This window comes from Grammomys surdaster, unplaced genomic scaffold, assembly GCF_004785775.1.
Source record: "Grammomys surdaster isolate TR1022 unplaced genomic scaffold, NIH_TR_1.0 265, whole genome shotgun sequence".
NCBI classification, from domain to species: domain Eukaryota; kingdom Metazoa; phylum Chordata; class Mammalia; order Rodentia; family Muridae; genus Grammomys; species Grammomys surdaster.
In genome coordinates, this window is record NW_021604706.1 from 2,651,061 (window position 1) to 2,663,410 (window position 12,350).

Genomic DNA, 12,350 nt, shown 5'->3' on the forward strand with positions numbered 1-12,350 from the left:
ACCATCTTTGACTCCTTAGCACCCACCAATGAAATTTAAATTACCTAATCCTTCTAGAGAGTTCCCTCAGTTCCCTATGAGAAGGCCTGCACTCCTTTGTCCGGAGTCATCATTTTAAAAAAAATGTCTGACTCCTGAATGCTGATTTGTTTCTGCAGAATAAACACTCTTGGTCTTTGCATACCATCTGAGTCTGGGGTCTTCCTTCAGTGTTTTTTGGACCCTTACACTTTGATGATGAACAGAGACATGGAAATATAAACCAGATAAATCCTTTCCTCCTCAACTTGCTTTTGACCATGGTGTTTCATCACAGCAACAGTAACCCTAAGACACTTAAAGACTATCCTTTTTTTGTTTTGTTTTGAGACAGGGTTTAGTTCTGTATGTAGCTTTGGCTGTCTATGAAGAAGACCAGGCTGGCTTAAAGTCAAGAGATCCGTCTACCTCAACTTCCTCAAAGGCTGAGATTAAGAGTGCTGGGATTAAAAGCATAGGCCACCAGACCTGGCAAGCCTGCTTGTGTTTAGAGATGAGAGAGGAAGTACTAACAACTCCAAATTACAAATATTCTGACTCTGAGGAAGCACAGTTTCTTTGTTACTCATACCCTCATTTGAAAACATGGACTTTCTCTGTAGGGAATTTTGGCCTGAGATGGCTCAGCAGTTAAAAGCACTTGGCTGCTTCTCTAGAGGACCTGGTTCAATCACAGCACCCAAATGGTTAAAGTTTCTTGACTGTCGGTCCACAAAAACAGCAAGTTAGATCCCAGGTTAAGAGGCTTCTTTTCCTTTTCATGTCCTCTTGGTTTTCCCTGTCTTGCTGTTCTACCTCAGCAGGACTGCAGTTGGAGGTTCTAGAGAGGAGGGAAAAATGATCTGTGTCCTGTCCAGCCTGGACTATACAGAGTCAATCACACAAGGTCTGTCTTGGGGTCAGAGAGATGACTCATCAATTTTTTTTTTTTTTTGGTTTTTTCAAGACAGGGTTTCTCTGTGTAGTCCTGGCTGTCCTGGAAATCACTCTGTAGACCAGGCTAGCATCGAACTCTCGAACTCAGAAATCTGCCTGCCTCTGCCTCCCAAGTGCTGGGATTAAAGGCGTGTGCCACCACCGCCCGGCAGACTCATCAATTTTTTAATTTTCTTTTTTGGGGGGTTTTTCGAGACAGGGTTTCTCTGTGTAGCCCTGGCTATCCTATAAAACTTATATTAAATAAATACTATGCTTTTTCTCCTGCCAGTCTCTCAGACCTAGCCAAAAAAAATGTACACCAACAACTTCCTGAGCATCTACCCAAGGGGAAATAAAATCTATGTCTATATAATAAGCTTTATCAGATGTGTTGTAGTGTATTTGAGTACATTGTGAACCCCGAAATTGTGTTATTTACTGAAAAACCCTGTTTCTAGGTGTGGTGTGGCTCAGCCTTTAGCATTCAGCCTTAATCCCTTGGCTGTAATACAGACACACCCTCAGTACACATCTTTAATCCAAAAAATGAAGGTAAAGTTAGTTTGTAGAAGGAAGCACCCATGTTTGAAAGTAATAATTGAGTGGCAGACAAAGTGACAAATCAGAGAAAGGTCTGACTGATTAGGATATGCCCAACTCTCTGGAGAACAGACAGGAAAGAGAGGCTGTTTAAGAAAGCACAGAGAAAGGAGAGGAGGCAGTTTTACTGGGAGAGTTTTATAGAGCTAGGTTATAGAGAGAACAAGCTAGACACAAGTGAAGACAGAATGAGCCAAAGAATGAGAAGGATCGAGAAGATTAGAACAGATTGCCCAAGTTAGTATGAGTCCAAGCAAAGCAGTCCAGGAGAGGCTGAGAGAAGCCAGATTGAATCAGTTGCCTTGGAGATGAGTTTGGAGCCAATCAGCTCAAAGAGGAGATAAACCAGCCAGCCAGAGCTCAGAAAGAATTGGAAAGGGAAGCAAATCTTAGAGGCTGAAAATATTCTAGGTCTAGATAAGATTGTATGGAGGCTAGAAGTTTCCAGGACTAGGCCTAGGTTAGCAGACTGAGGCAGTAAGCCTCTGAGATGACAATTACCTCAGGTGAATAAAAGTTACTATGACATAGATGCTCACAGTTGCAGTAACTAAAAAGTGAAGACAACTCAAATTTCCATCAACTCATTAATGGATAAGTAAAATGTACCATGATATTTTATTCAGTAATAAAAAGAAACGAGTACAACTCTCTCTGTGTATCAATATATTCACCATCCACAGATCCTGACAGCTAAAATCAAAATATTTGAAAAATATCTGCGTGTGTAAATTTTCTTATTTTTCCAAACAGTGCACTCTAACCATTTATATAACATTAGATATTACAAGTAATAAAAAGGTGATTTCAGACACAGGGTGTCCAAGGGTTATATGCAAATAACATGTGATTTTAAAGGGGGGACTTGGGCATATGTAGATTTTGGTATCTCTAGTAGTTCCTGCTACTATTTTCCCCTCAGATACTGGGGGAGACTACTTTTTCGTTTTTGTTTTGTTTGTTTGTTTTTCTTTCTGGTTTTTCGAGACAGGGTTTCTCTGTGTAGCCCTGGCTGTCCTGGAACTCACTCTGTAGACCAGGCTGGCCTCGAACTCTCGAACTCAGAAATCCGCCTGCCTCTGCCTCCCAAGTGCTGGGATTAAAGGCGTCCGCCACCACTGCCCAGCAAGACTACTTTTTCAAATAATTAAAATAATGAAAATACATTATAGGATGGAGGTGCCAAAGGCTGAAGGGAGCAAAACAATGAAGAGTTTCTATTTAACAGATGACTTAGTTTCTTTTCTGTTGCTGTAGAAAAGGTACCAAAGGATGAATATTAGGCTTGGCTTTGGAGGCTGAAAAGCCAAGATGCAGAGGCCTCCACAGTGGATGGCATCACAATCATGAGAACACAGGCAGAAGACATGACACAATGAAAGGAAGCCAGAAGATTTAGGTTTCTATTTTGCTTTCTTGTTTTTAACAACTTACTTTCATGGGAACTGGGGTCTCTGAAGAACACCGTCCCTTCTGAGAGGCAACCCCAGTGACCTAACTATATTTTATCAGTTCCAACCTCTTAAAAGTCCTACCATCTCGCAATGGTGGCAATGGTGGTGCACGCCTTTAATCCCAGCACTTGGGAGGCAGAGGCAGGCGGATTTCTGAGTTCGAGGCCAGCCTGGTCTACAGAGTGAGTTCCAGAACAGCCAGGGCTACACAGAGAAACGCTGTCTCGAACCCCCCCCCAAAAAAAAAAAAAAGTCCTACCATCTCAATACTACCACACTGAGAACCAAGTTTCCAAACTAGGAACCTTTTAGGAGAATGCAACAAATGCACATCCAAACTATATCAACACAGTCAAAGTTTCAAAGTTTCATTTGTACAAGATAATTAAATTCTAATGTCCTGGTGTACAAGACAACACTATACCTATAGTTAATAACATTGCTACAGTGTACTCAAAGGGTAAAATGTTACCAGTCCTTTGATAGGTGAATTGTACAATAGGTGAATGCAATAATGCTGTAGGTGACCATACAGCTAGTAAGTGGCTGAACAGGATTTCAAATCTGGTGTCTACTGTGGGGCAAATATTCAACAAATGTTTGCTGAATGGATAAATAAGTGAATAGGTAAACAATTACCTTTTACTTTCAAATAAAATTCTCATTATTTTCATTAACATCAACAATAAACAGTAATATTCCCTTTCAAGTATGACTCAACATTGCTGTGAACATTCTAGTATCAAACGCAATCCAAGATGCCATTATCAGAATAAATACTTGAGAATAAGATTATCATTTTTAACATAATGTGATATAATATCAAGTAAAAGCTACAAACTATCAAAAGCAACTAATTTTCATATTAGATTTTGATAATTAGATTGGATAAGAAATAAAATTCCAAAAATCCACAGATTTTGTCTATGGAAATACAACAAATGTGAGCACTGTGGCTTGTTTGGTTTGTTTGTTTGGCAGATTGTGTGTGTGTGTGTGTGTGTGTGTGTGTGTGTGTGTGTCAAGGGTATCACTATGTATCACTGGCTGGCCTACAACTTACTATATAGAGCAGGCTGGCCTTGAACTCACAGAAATCTCCCTGCCTTTGCCACCACAATGCTGGGACTGAAGGCTTGTTCTACAACACCCAATTTCCCAACCAGCTATTTACATGGGATTTGGGGATCTGAATTCAGTCTGAGAATACCTTTGAGCATGCCCTTGTTTTCTTTTTTTTTTTAAATCATATTTAAAAGAATAAAAGTTGGCTGGATATTGTAGCACATATATACAATCCCAGCACTTGAGAAGCAGAGGCAGGAGAGTCATGACTTTGAGGCTACCTTTGGCTACACAGTGAGTTCCAGGTCAACTTTAATCAGAGAAGGCTTAATCAGAGTCCAATGAACAAAGGTGGATGCCAAGTTATGGCTGCACAAAGTGGTGAGAAAGAGGAGTTAGCCCTAAACAAGATATTTATAATCTATCCCTTCTAGGACCTAAGGGACATTATGGAAGAGGGGGCAGAAGAGTATGAGAGCTAGAAGTTAGGGAGAAAGGCTGCAAATGTTACCTTTTAGGTAAGACACAACTATTGCAATCATGAACTCATAACAGCTGTGGATGCCTGCATTAGGCCTGAACAAAAATAGACACATCAACAGTCAGACATGGATGTGGCTCACGGATCCTACTGACCTCACCCTGCTGAAGTATTTGCTACTAATAGATTCTGGGAGAGAGGAAATCACTCCCTTTAGTTGTGTACCAACTGGTGAACCCACCAAGGGTCCAAAGGATAGTCCCAATTGGACAGTCACATAAATGGCCCTGTTTAAATTAACTGGGTCAAAACCAAACCACTGCATTTGGATTTTTATGTGGGTTCTGGGGATCAAACGCAGATCATCAGGCTTCTATGGTAAATACTTTTACCAACTGGCCATCTCCCTGCTCCTCTATTTTAAAATGTTATTTCTATTATTTTTAATTATGTACCTGTTTGTGGGTGTGGATGTGAGTGCAAGTCCCTGAAGAAACCAGGAGGATCTCATATTTAAATAATGAGGGATTAGGAGGATCTGCGATATTGAATAATCACAACAGAAATCAGAAAACAATAAAAATAAGTTGTAGTAGAAATATTACATGTCAAAACTTGTAGATCTGGTGAGATGGTTCAAAAGATAAAATTGCTGGGCAAACCTAACCACTGGAGTCAGAACCTACAATGGAGGGAGGGAACCAAGTCCCAAAAGTTCTTCTCACACTTGTACTGCCGCATGCATGCATACTTTCATGTGCACATCACGAATAAGAACGTGCATCATAAGCCAGGCATGAGGCACATGCCTATAATCCCAGTATTTGAGAAGTTGAGACAAGAGGATCCCAAATATGATGTCAGGTTGGACTATACAAAAAGTTCCAGACCATCTGGGCCAAAAAGAAAGACTGTCCCAAAAAAAGAAAGAAAGAAAGAAAGGAAGGAAGGAAGAAAGAAAGGAAAGAAAGAGAAATAAGAAAGAAAGAGAAAGAAAATATAACTAAAAACAAGACTGCTAAGAGAACCTAACTAGTATGTTCAAGGTCCTGGGTAAGTACAAAATATTAAGAAAAAAAAAAGCGAAAGAAATGAAAGGGCAGATATAATCAAGGGCAGAATTTTTTTATTTTTTGGTTTTTCGAGACAGAGTTTCTCTGTGTAGTCCGGGCTGTATTGGAACTCATTTTGTAGACAGGCTGGCCTCTAACTCAGAAATCTACCTGCCTTTGCCTCCCAAGTGCGGGGATTAAAGGCGTATGTCACCACTGCCCGGTAGGGCAAAAATTTATAACAAGGTAAAGATATGTAAGGACCAGCCAAGCTAAAACTTTAAATACAAACAAACAAACACCAACCAGTATGTCAGAAATAAGGATCAGTTGTTTCTGGCCCCTTACATGGTGCAGATCTGATTCCATAGACTCCTAGCAGTTTTCCTCTAAATCACACAAAATGGACCCAAGCCCACACTTCACAGACCTATCAATCATCCTACAATGACTCCAGGGCTTTTTCATGCTCACTCACAGATATACAACACCCTAAAGACCTTGGGTTACTTATTCCAGGTTCCCTTCCCATCCTAGACACTAAATGACTGCATCACTAACCCACCAACCCCAGTCACTCACTGTTGTTACCTTCCCACCAGTAACTTCTGATAAACTTGAAATCCATGTTTCAACACCCCCAAGTAAAGATTTTTTTTTTAATTTTATTTTATTGGCTATTTTGGTTATTTACATTTCAAATGTTATCCCTCTTCTCAGTTAAACCTTCTATCCCATCCTCCCTCCTCCTGCTTCTCTGAGGGTGCTCCCCCACCCTCACTCCCTCCCCTCCCGCCTCACCGCCCTAACATTCCCCTACGCTGGATCATGGAGCCTCCACAGGACCAAGGGGCTGCCCTCCCACTGATGCCAGATAAGGTAATCCTCTGCTACCTATGGGACTGGAGCTATGGGTTCCCCCATGTGTATTCTTTGGTTGGTGGTTTAGTCCCTGGGAGCTCTGGGGGGGCTGGTTTGTTGATATTGTTGTTCTGCCTATGGGGTTCCAAACCCCTTCAGCTCCTTCAGTCCTTTCTGTAACTCCTCCATTGGGGACCCCGCGTTTAGTCGGATAATTGGCTGCCTGCATCCGCATCTGTATTGGTTAGGCTCTGACACAGCCTCTCAGGGCCATAAAGATCTTATCTCAGTGCTTAACTAGATCTAAATCTGTTAAATTCGGGGCCCTATACTGCTAAGAGGGAGGGGCCTTTGCATCCCTGGACTCACTGGGCACATGCTCAGTGCCAACAAGCAAGCTATCGTTCGCCAATAGTAACAGGGCACGTACACTCTATCTATGTGCGAGTGCTAGTCGGAGGAGAGGCGGGCTTTCCGAGGTTCTTCGGTGATTTTCGTCAGGCTAGGAAGGTGACTGGCCCCATGGGAGAATCTCTAGCAGAACCGCCATCTTGAGAGGATGAGCATTTGTGCTCCGGGTTACCCCATCTTTCCTAATAGGGTTTCTCGGGAGACGGGAGATGGCAGACAGTATGGGGTCTGCGTCGCTCTGCCCTAGCCTCTGGGCGTCGGTCACCTCATAGGGCAGGCAGGCTAGGAGCTTGACTCAAGCCTCAGGGCGCGGAGGCCCTATATCCCCCGCTGCACCCACCCCATCCCCACCCTGGCGAGCAGCTCGGGTTCTACAAGATGCAGCCCACACCTCTGCACCCGCAGCTACTGTCTCAACCCACAGAGCCCACCTGGCGGCACCACCATCAAGAGCTCTGACACTGACTGGGCCCACGAATAGGAGGGGTTTTATGCCAGATAGGATTAGCATCTGGGCAGTCACAGAACTTGTGTCGTTGCCGGGTGCGGAGTACCGGGGAGCTGGGGAAAAGAGGAGGTTTCATAGTTTCGGACTTAGGTCGGGATGCTGAAGTCCCTGGCAGTGGGTGTTTCCACTATTGTAGATGAATCCATACTGGGGACCAAGGATCTGTGGAGGAAGTCATGGGGTGTGGGTAACAGCTGTAGCGAGGCTACCTTACTCACTTTCAAATTCAAGTTACAACAAGCCTCTTGGGTTTCACTGTTCTTAAGCACTAAGGCTAACGTTTTCTAAAGATCTACTTTTTACAAAAATGTATTACTTTAAACTGGTTTGTTTTTCCCCAAGAGTTTGCTTTCAAGTGCTAAGTTGTAATCTTTTGCCCACCCTTTTTGACCCCTGAATTATTTAGCAGCCTAATGCAAAACTTGCAAAACGTTTCCAAGATTCAAAGGGCAGGGGAATCAGTGCTTTCTGCAAGGTAGAGAATGAGCAGGGTATTATTCTAGAAGAAAAAGAAAAGCAGTTAAGTGCAGATGTGTTCACTGGCCTTTGTTTGCAGGGGTGAAAATGCTACCCATGACAGCTATTCCTGATTTGGCCTACTTCAGTTTATGGAGTCTCTGTTCTCAGAATCAATGTCCCAAAGAATGTAGAGGGAGTACCAGAAATGTTACAGTTCCTAACACAATGTTTCATTTCCAAAACAAATAAAACTAATTCTGTTCTCAGCATAGGGGTGCACACATGTAGTCCCAGTGCTTCCGGAGGCTGAGGCAGGATGATCACGAGTTTCAGGCCAGCCTGGAAAAAATAGAGAAGACATTGTTTGGAGGAGGGGCGGGGGTGAGAAGTAAAGTCGCTACTATGTGAGTTATTTCTAACCTGATTTGTGGTCTGAAAGTTTGTCTGAATTATACTGAATATGAAATTTGATGAAACTCCTCTGAAGTGTGCAGTAAAGGGCCAATATTCAAATCTCTTTCATGTTTTGTTTGAAGACTGTCTTGCTGGGCAGTGGTGGCAGAGGCAGGCAGATTTCTGAGTTCGAGGCCAGCCTGGTCTACAGAGTGAGTTCCAGGACAGCCAGGGCTACACAGAGAAACCCTGTCTTGAAAAACAAAACAAAACAAAACAAACAAAAAGCTGAAGCTAAAGGTGTAGCTCCATGGTCTAGCATTGCCTAACATGTAAAATACTAAATTCAAACTCTAGCACCACAAAATTTATTTACATTTACTTATTAACTATGAGTTACAGATAAATATTTTTCCTTTTATTTCTATCAAGACAGGGTTACTCTGTGAAACTTGATAAATAGTCTTCTTTTTATTTCTATCAAGACAGGGCTTCCCTGTCCTGGAACTTGCTCTGTAGACCAGGCTAGCCTCCAACTCTGGCATCCATCTGCCTCTTTATCCTGAGTGCTGGGATTAAAGGCTTGTACCACCTGGCTCCAGATAAATATTTTTCATTGTTGCTAAGTTGTATTTTCCTTGTACCAGTCAACTTGTACTTTTGATACTTATTATTAAATTCATGGACCACAGAGGTGAGAGGACCAAATCAGCCAGGGTTACACAGTGAGAACTTGTCTCAACAACCCTCATAACCATAGGTTTCAACCTCCTCTTTATCACTAGGCAAGGGAGAAACAAGAGAGACAGAGAAAAGGATTACTAGCTGAAGACTTACAGGCATTCCTTGGGTTTCAGAGGTGTAGAAGAAACATAGTGGAATTTATTTTTCTTTTCTTTTTTGTTTAAATATTTATTTATTTATTTATTTTATGTATGTTAGTATACTGTCACTGTCTTCAGACACTTCAGTCATTACAGATGACTGTGAGCCACCAAGTAGTTGCTGGGAATTGAACTCAGGACCTTTGTAAGAGCAGTCAGTGCTCTTAACCACTGAGCCATCTCTCTAGCTTATAATAGTTTTATTTTATTGTGGTTTGGAAGAGCATTCATTTTGAAATGTGACAGCATGGCTTGAAACTTCTGAGAGTGTACTCAAAATAAATATACTGGTGGAACTTGCCTTTATTTCTAGAAGTTGAGAGGCAAAGCAGACAGATCTCTTGTGAATTTAAGGCCAGTTTGTTCTATGAAGGGAGTTCCAGGACAGCCAAGACTATTATGCAGAGAAACCCTATATGGAAAAACAACAACAAATTTGCAAGAACAAAACTCCTTTGAAACTGAATATATTTCAGAGGGATAATTTCCTGTCAGAACTCACCATTCATTATACTTGTTTATAAAGTTTCTTCCTACATATTTGCTTTATCTCTGTATACCTCCATCTTACCTACTTTTTTGAGCCAGAGTCTCAGTATGTAGTTCTGGATGGCCTGAAACTCACTATGTAGACCAGGCTGGCCTCAAACTCATAGAGATCCACCTCCCTCTTCCCCAGTGCTGAAATTAAAGGTGTGCAGCACCCTACCTGTTTTCTTCCTTCCTTTCATAAAGCCTTCTCTGTTTGGTTTTGAGATGCTTGCAGATTTCTAAGATGCCATTGAACTAATACAGTAACAAAAGAAATAAGTCTGGCAGAGGCTGGCAGACCTCTGAGTTTGAGGACAGCATGGCCTACAAAGAGGAGTTCCAGGACCAACAGGGCTATGTAGAGAGAACCTGTCTCAAAAGAATAAAAAATAAAAATAAACAATGGAGTTGGAGAGATGGCTCAGTAGTTAAGAGCACTTACTACTCTTTCAGAAGTTCCAAGTTCAGTTACCAGAACACACATTGTGTCTCAGAGCCATCCATAAATCTAACTTTTAGGCATGGGACACCATCTTCTGATCTCCGTGGGCACCAGGAATACATGTGGTGCACATACATCCATACAGGCAAAATACTCATACACACATAAATCAAAAATAAATATTAAAAAAATCACATAAAAAATCATATCAATGATCAGAAAAGAGAATATGATCTATAGTTGTTACTGTTGAACAATTAGGAAACTAAAAATAACTACACAAAGAAGTAACCAAAATTGATAGCCAGCTTAAAAAGATCTATTTATCTTTAATGTATGTGAGTGCCTGTGTGTCTGCCATGTATCATGTATGTGCAGATGCCTACATGGCCAGAAGAAGATATCAGATCCCCTTTAGCTAAAGTGACAAGCAGTTGTGAAATTTTTCCAGTAGGCTGACTTGGGGACCTAGACAGATGCTGGAAATGAAGCCCTTGGCCTTGCACATAATGTTGGTTTCTGGTGGAAGCTGAAAAAACTTTATTTTCTGTGTGCTCATGGAGGCAGCCAGTTCCAGATCTGAAATGTGTCCCAGAAGGGAGAATGTACAACATTTTTAAAGGCTAGGAACACAAAGCAAGGGGAGAGCTGATAGGGAACTGCAGTGTTATCCAATTGTATTTTGACATTATGAGTTAAGTAAGGGAGTACCATTGGAGACTGGGCCATATTCAGTGTGCCTGGCTTCAAGGTCCTTAATTGATTCTGCTAGACATTGGGTCCAAAGCTCAGAGTGATAAGAAGACAAATGAGCAAATCAGCTGCATGTAGTTAATTCTAGCATAACAAGCAATTAGTTATATATTTTTACAGCATATACACCTTGGTTTAGATAAACACAATTTCTCTTTTTGTTATTTAATTAATTAACATTTCAAATGCTCCTCCCTATTTACCCTCACTAAGACCCTCTCCCACCTCTGAGGATGGTTCTCCTGAGTATCCTCCCACTCTAGTGCATCAAGTCTCTGTCAAATTATGTACAGCCTCTCCCACGGAGACCCGATAAGGCAACACTGTTGGGATAACAGCAATTTCTATATTCTTTATAGTTAACAGACAATTAAGAAAACATTTGGAGAAGTGGGATAGGTGTTCGTTCTTAGGGCTGGGAACATGGACTTGTTTGATCCTGCCAGCAAGATGGAGAAGTTGTCCTCGAGATGTCTGGACTCTCCGGGCAGTGGTGGCACACACCTTTAATCCCAGCACTTGGGAGGCAGAGGCAGGCGGATTTCTGAGTTCGAGGCCAGCCTGGTCTACAGAGTGAGTTCCAGGACACCAGGGCTACACAGAGAAACCCTGTCTCGAAAAACAAAAACAAACAAACAAACAAAAAACAAAACAAAAAAGAGAGATGTCTGGACTCAGACAACTGTATTCTTATAAGTTGTCCCTGAGATATCTAGACTCAGACAACTGATTCCAAAAGAAGTTGTTCAGCTATAGAGAAGTCTCCAGCTCCCCTAGGACCTAGGACCTTGAATTTAGTTTTTCCCTATGATTAAATGGAATCTGAAAATGAAATGGTAGTACTTAGAATAAGTTTCTTTTGCTTGTTCCCAACAATACTAGGGAAGCTGTCTGTCATTTGAGGTACATACCTAGCCTTAGACTGTCTAGTACGTATGCTAGACTGGCTTTCAACTCATCACAACCCTAGTTTAGTCTCTGTTATGCTGCAATTACAGGCATGCCTCAGCATACCTGACTGTTGGATGTTTTTTTTTGTTTTGTTTTGTTTTTTTTTTTGAGACGGATTCTCTGTGTAGCCCTGGCTGTCCTGGAACTCACTCTGGAGACCAGGCTGACCTCGAACTCAGAAATCCACCTGCCTCTGCCTCCCAAGTGCTGGGATTAAAGGCGTGTTCCACCACTGCCTGGCTGTTGGATGCTTTTGACCTTTGATTTTTTTTAAATTAAATTTTTTTTGAGGTTACAATTTATTTACATTTCTCCCATTCTTTTCCTTTCTCCAAACCCTCCTATATATCCCTTCCTGCTCTTCACATTCATGGCCTCTTCTTTTGTTTATTTGCTTGATTTTTTTTTTTCTTAGGGAAGGGAGATTTAGAACTAGTCTTGATTTTGGAGAGATTGCTTTTTTTGAGACAAGGTTTTTTGTATTACTTGATAGTTGAAGCTGTTCTTGAATTCCTGATCCTTTTGCCTTGGCCACCATGCCCAGCTTT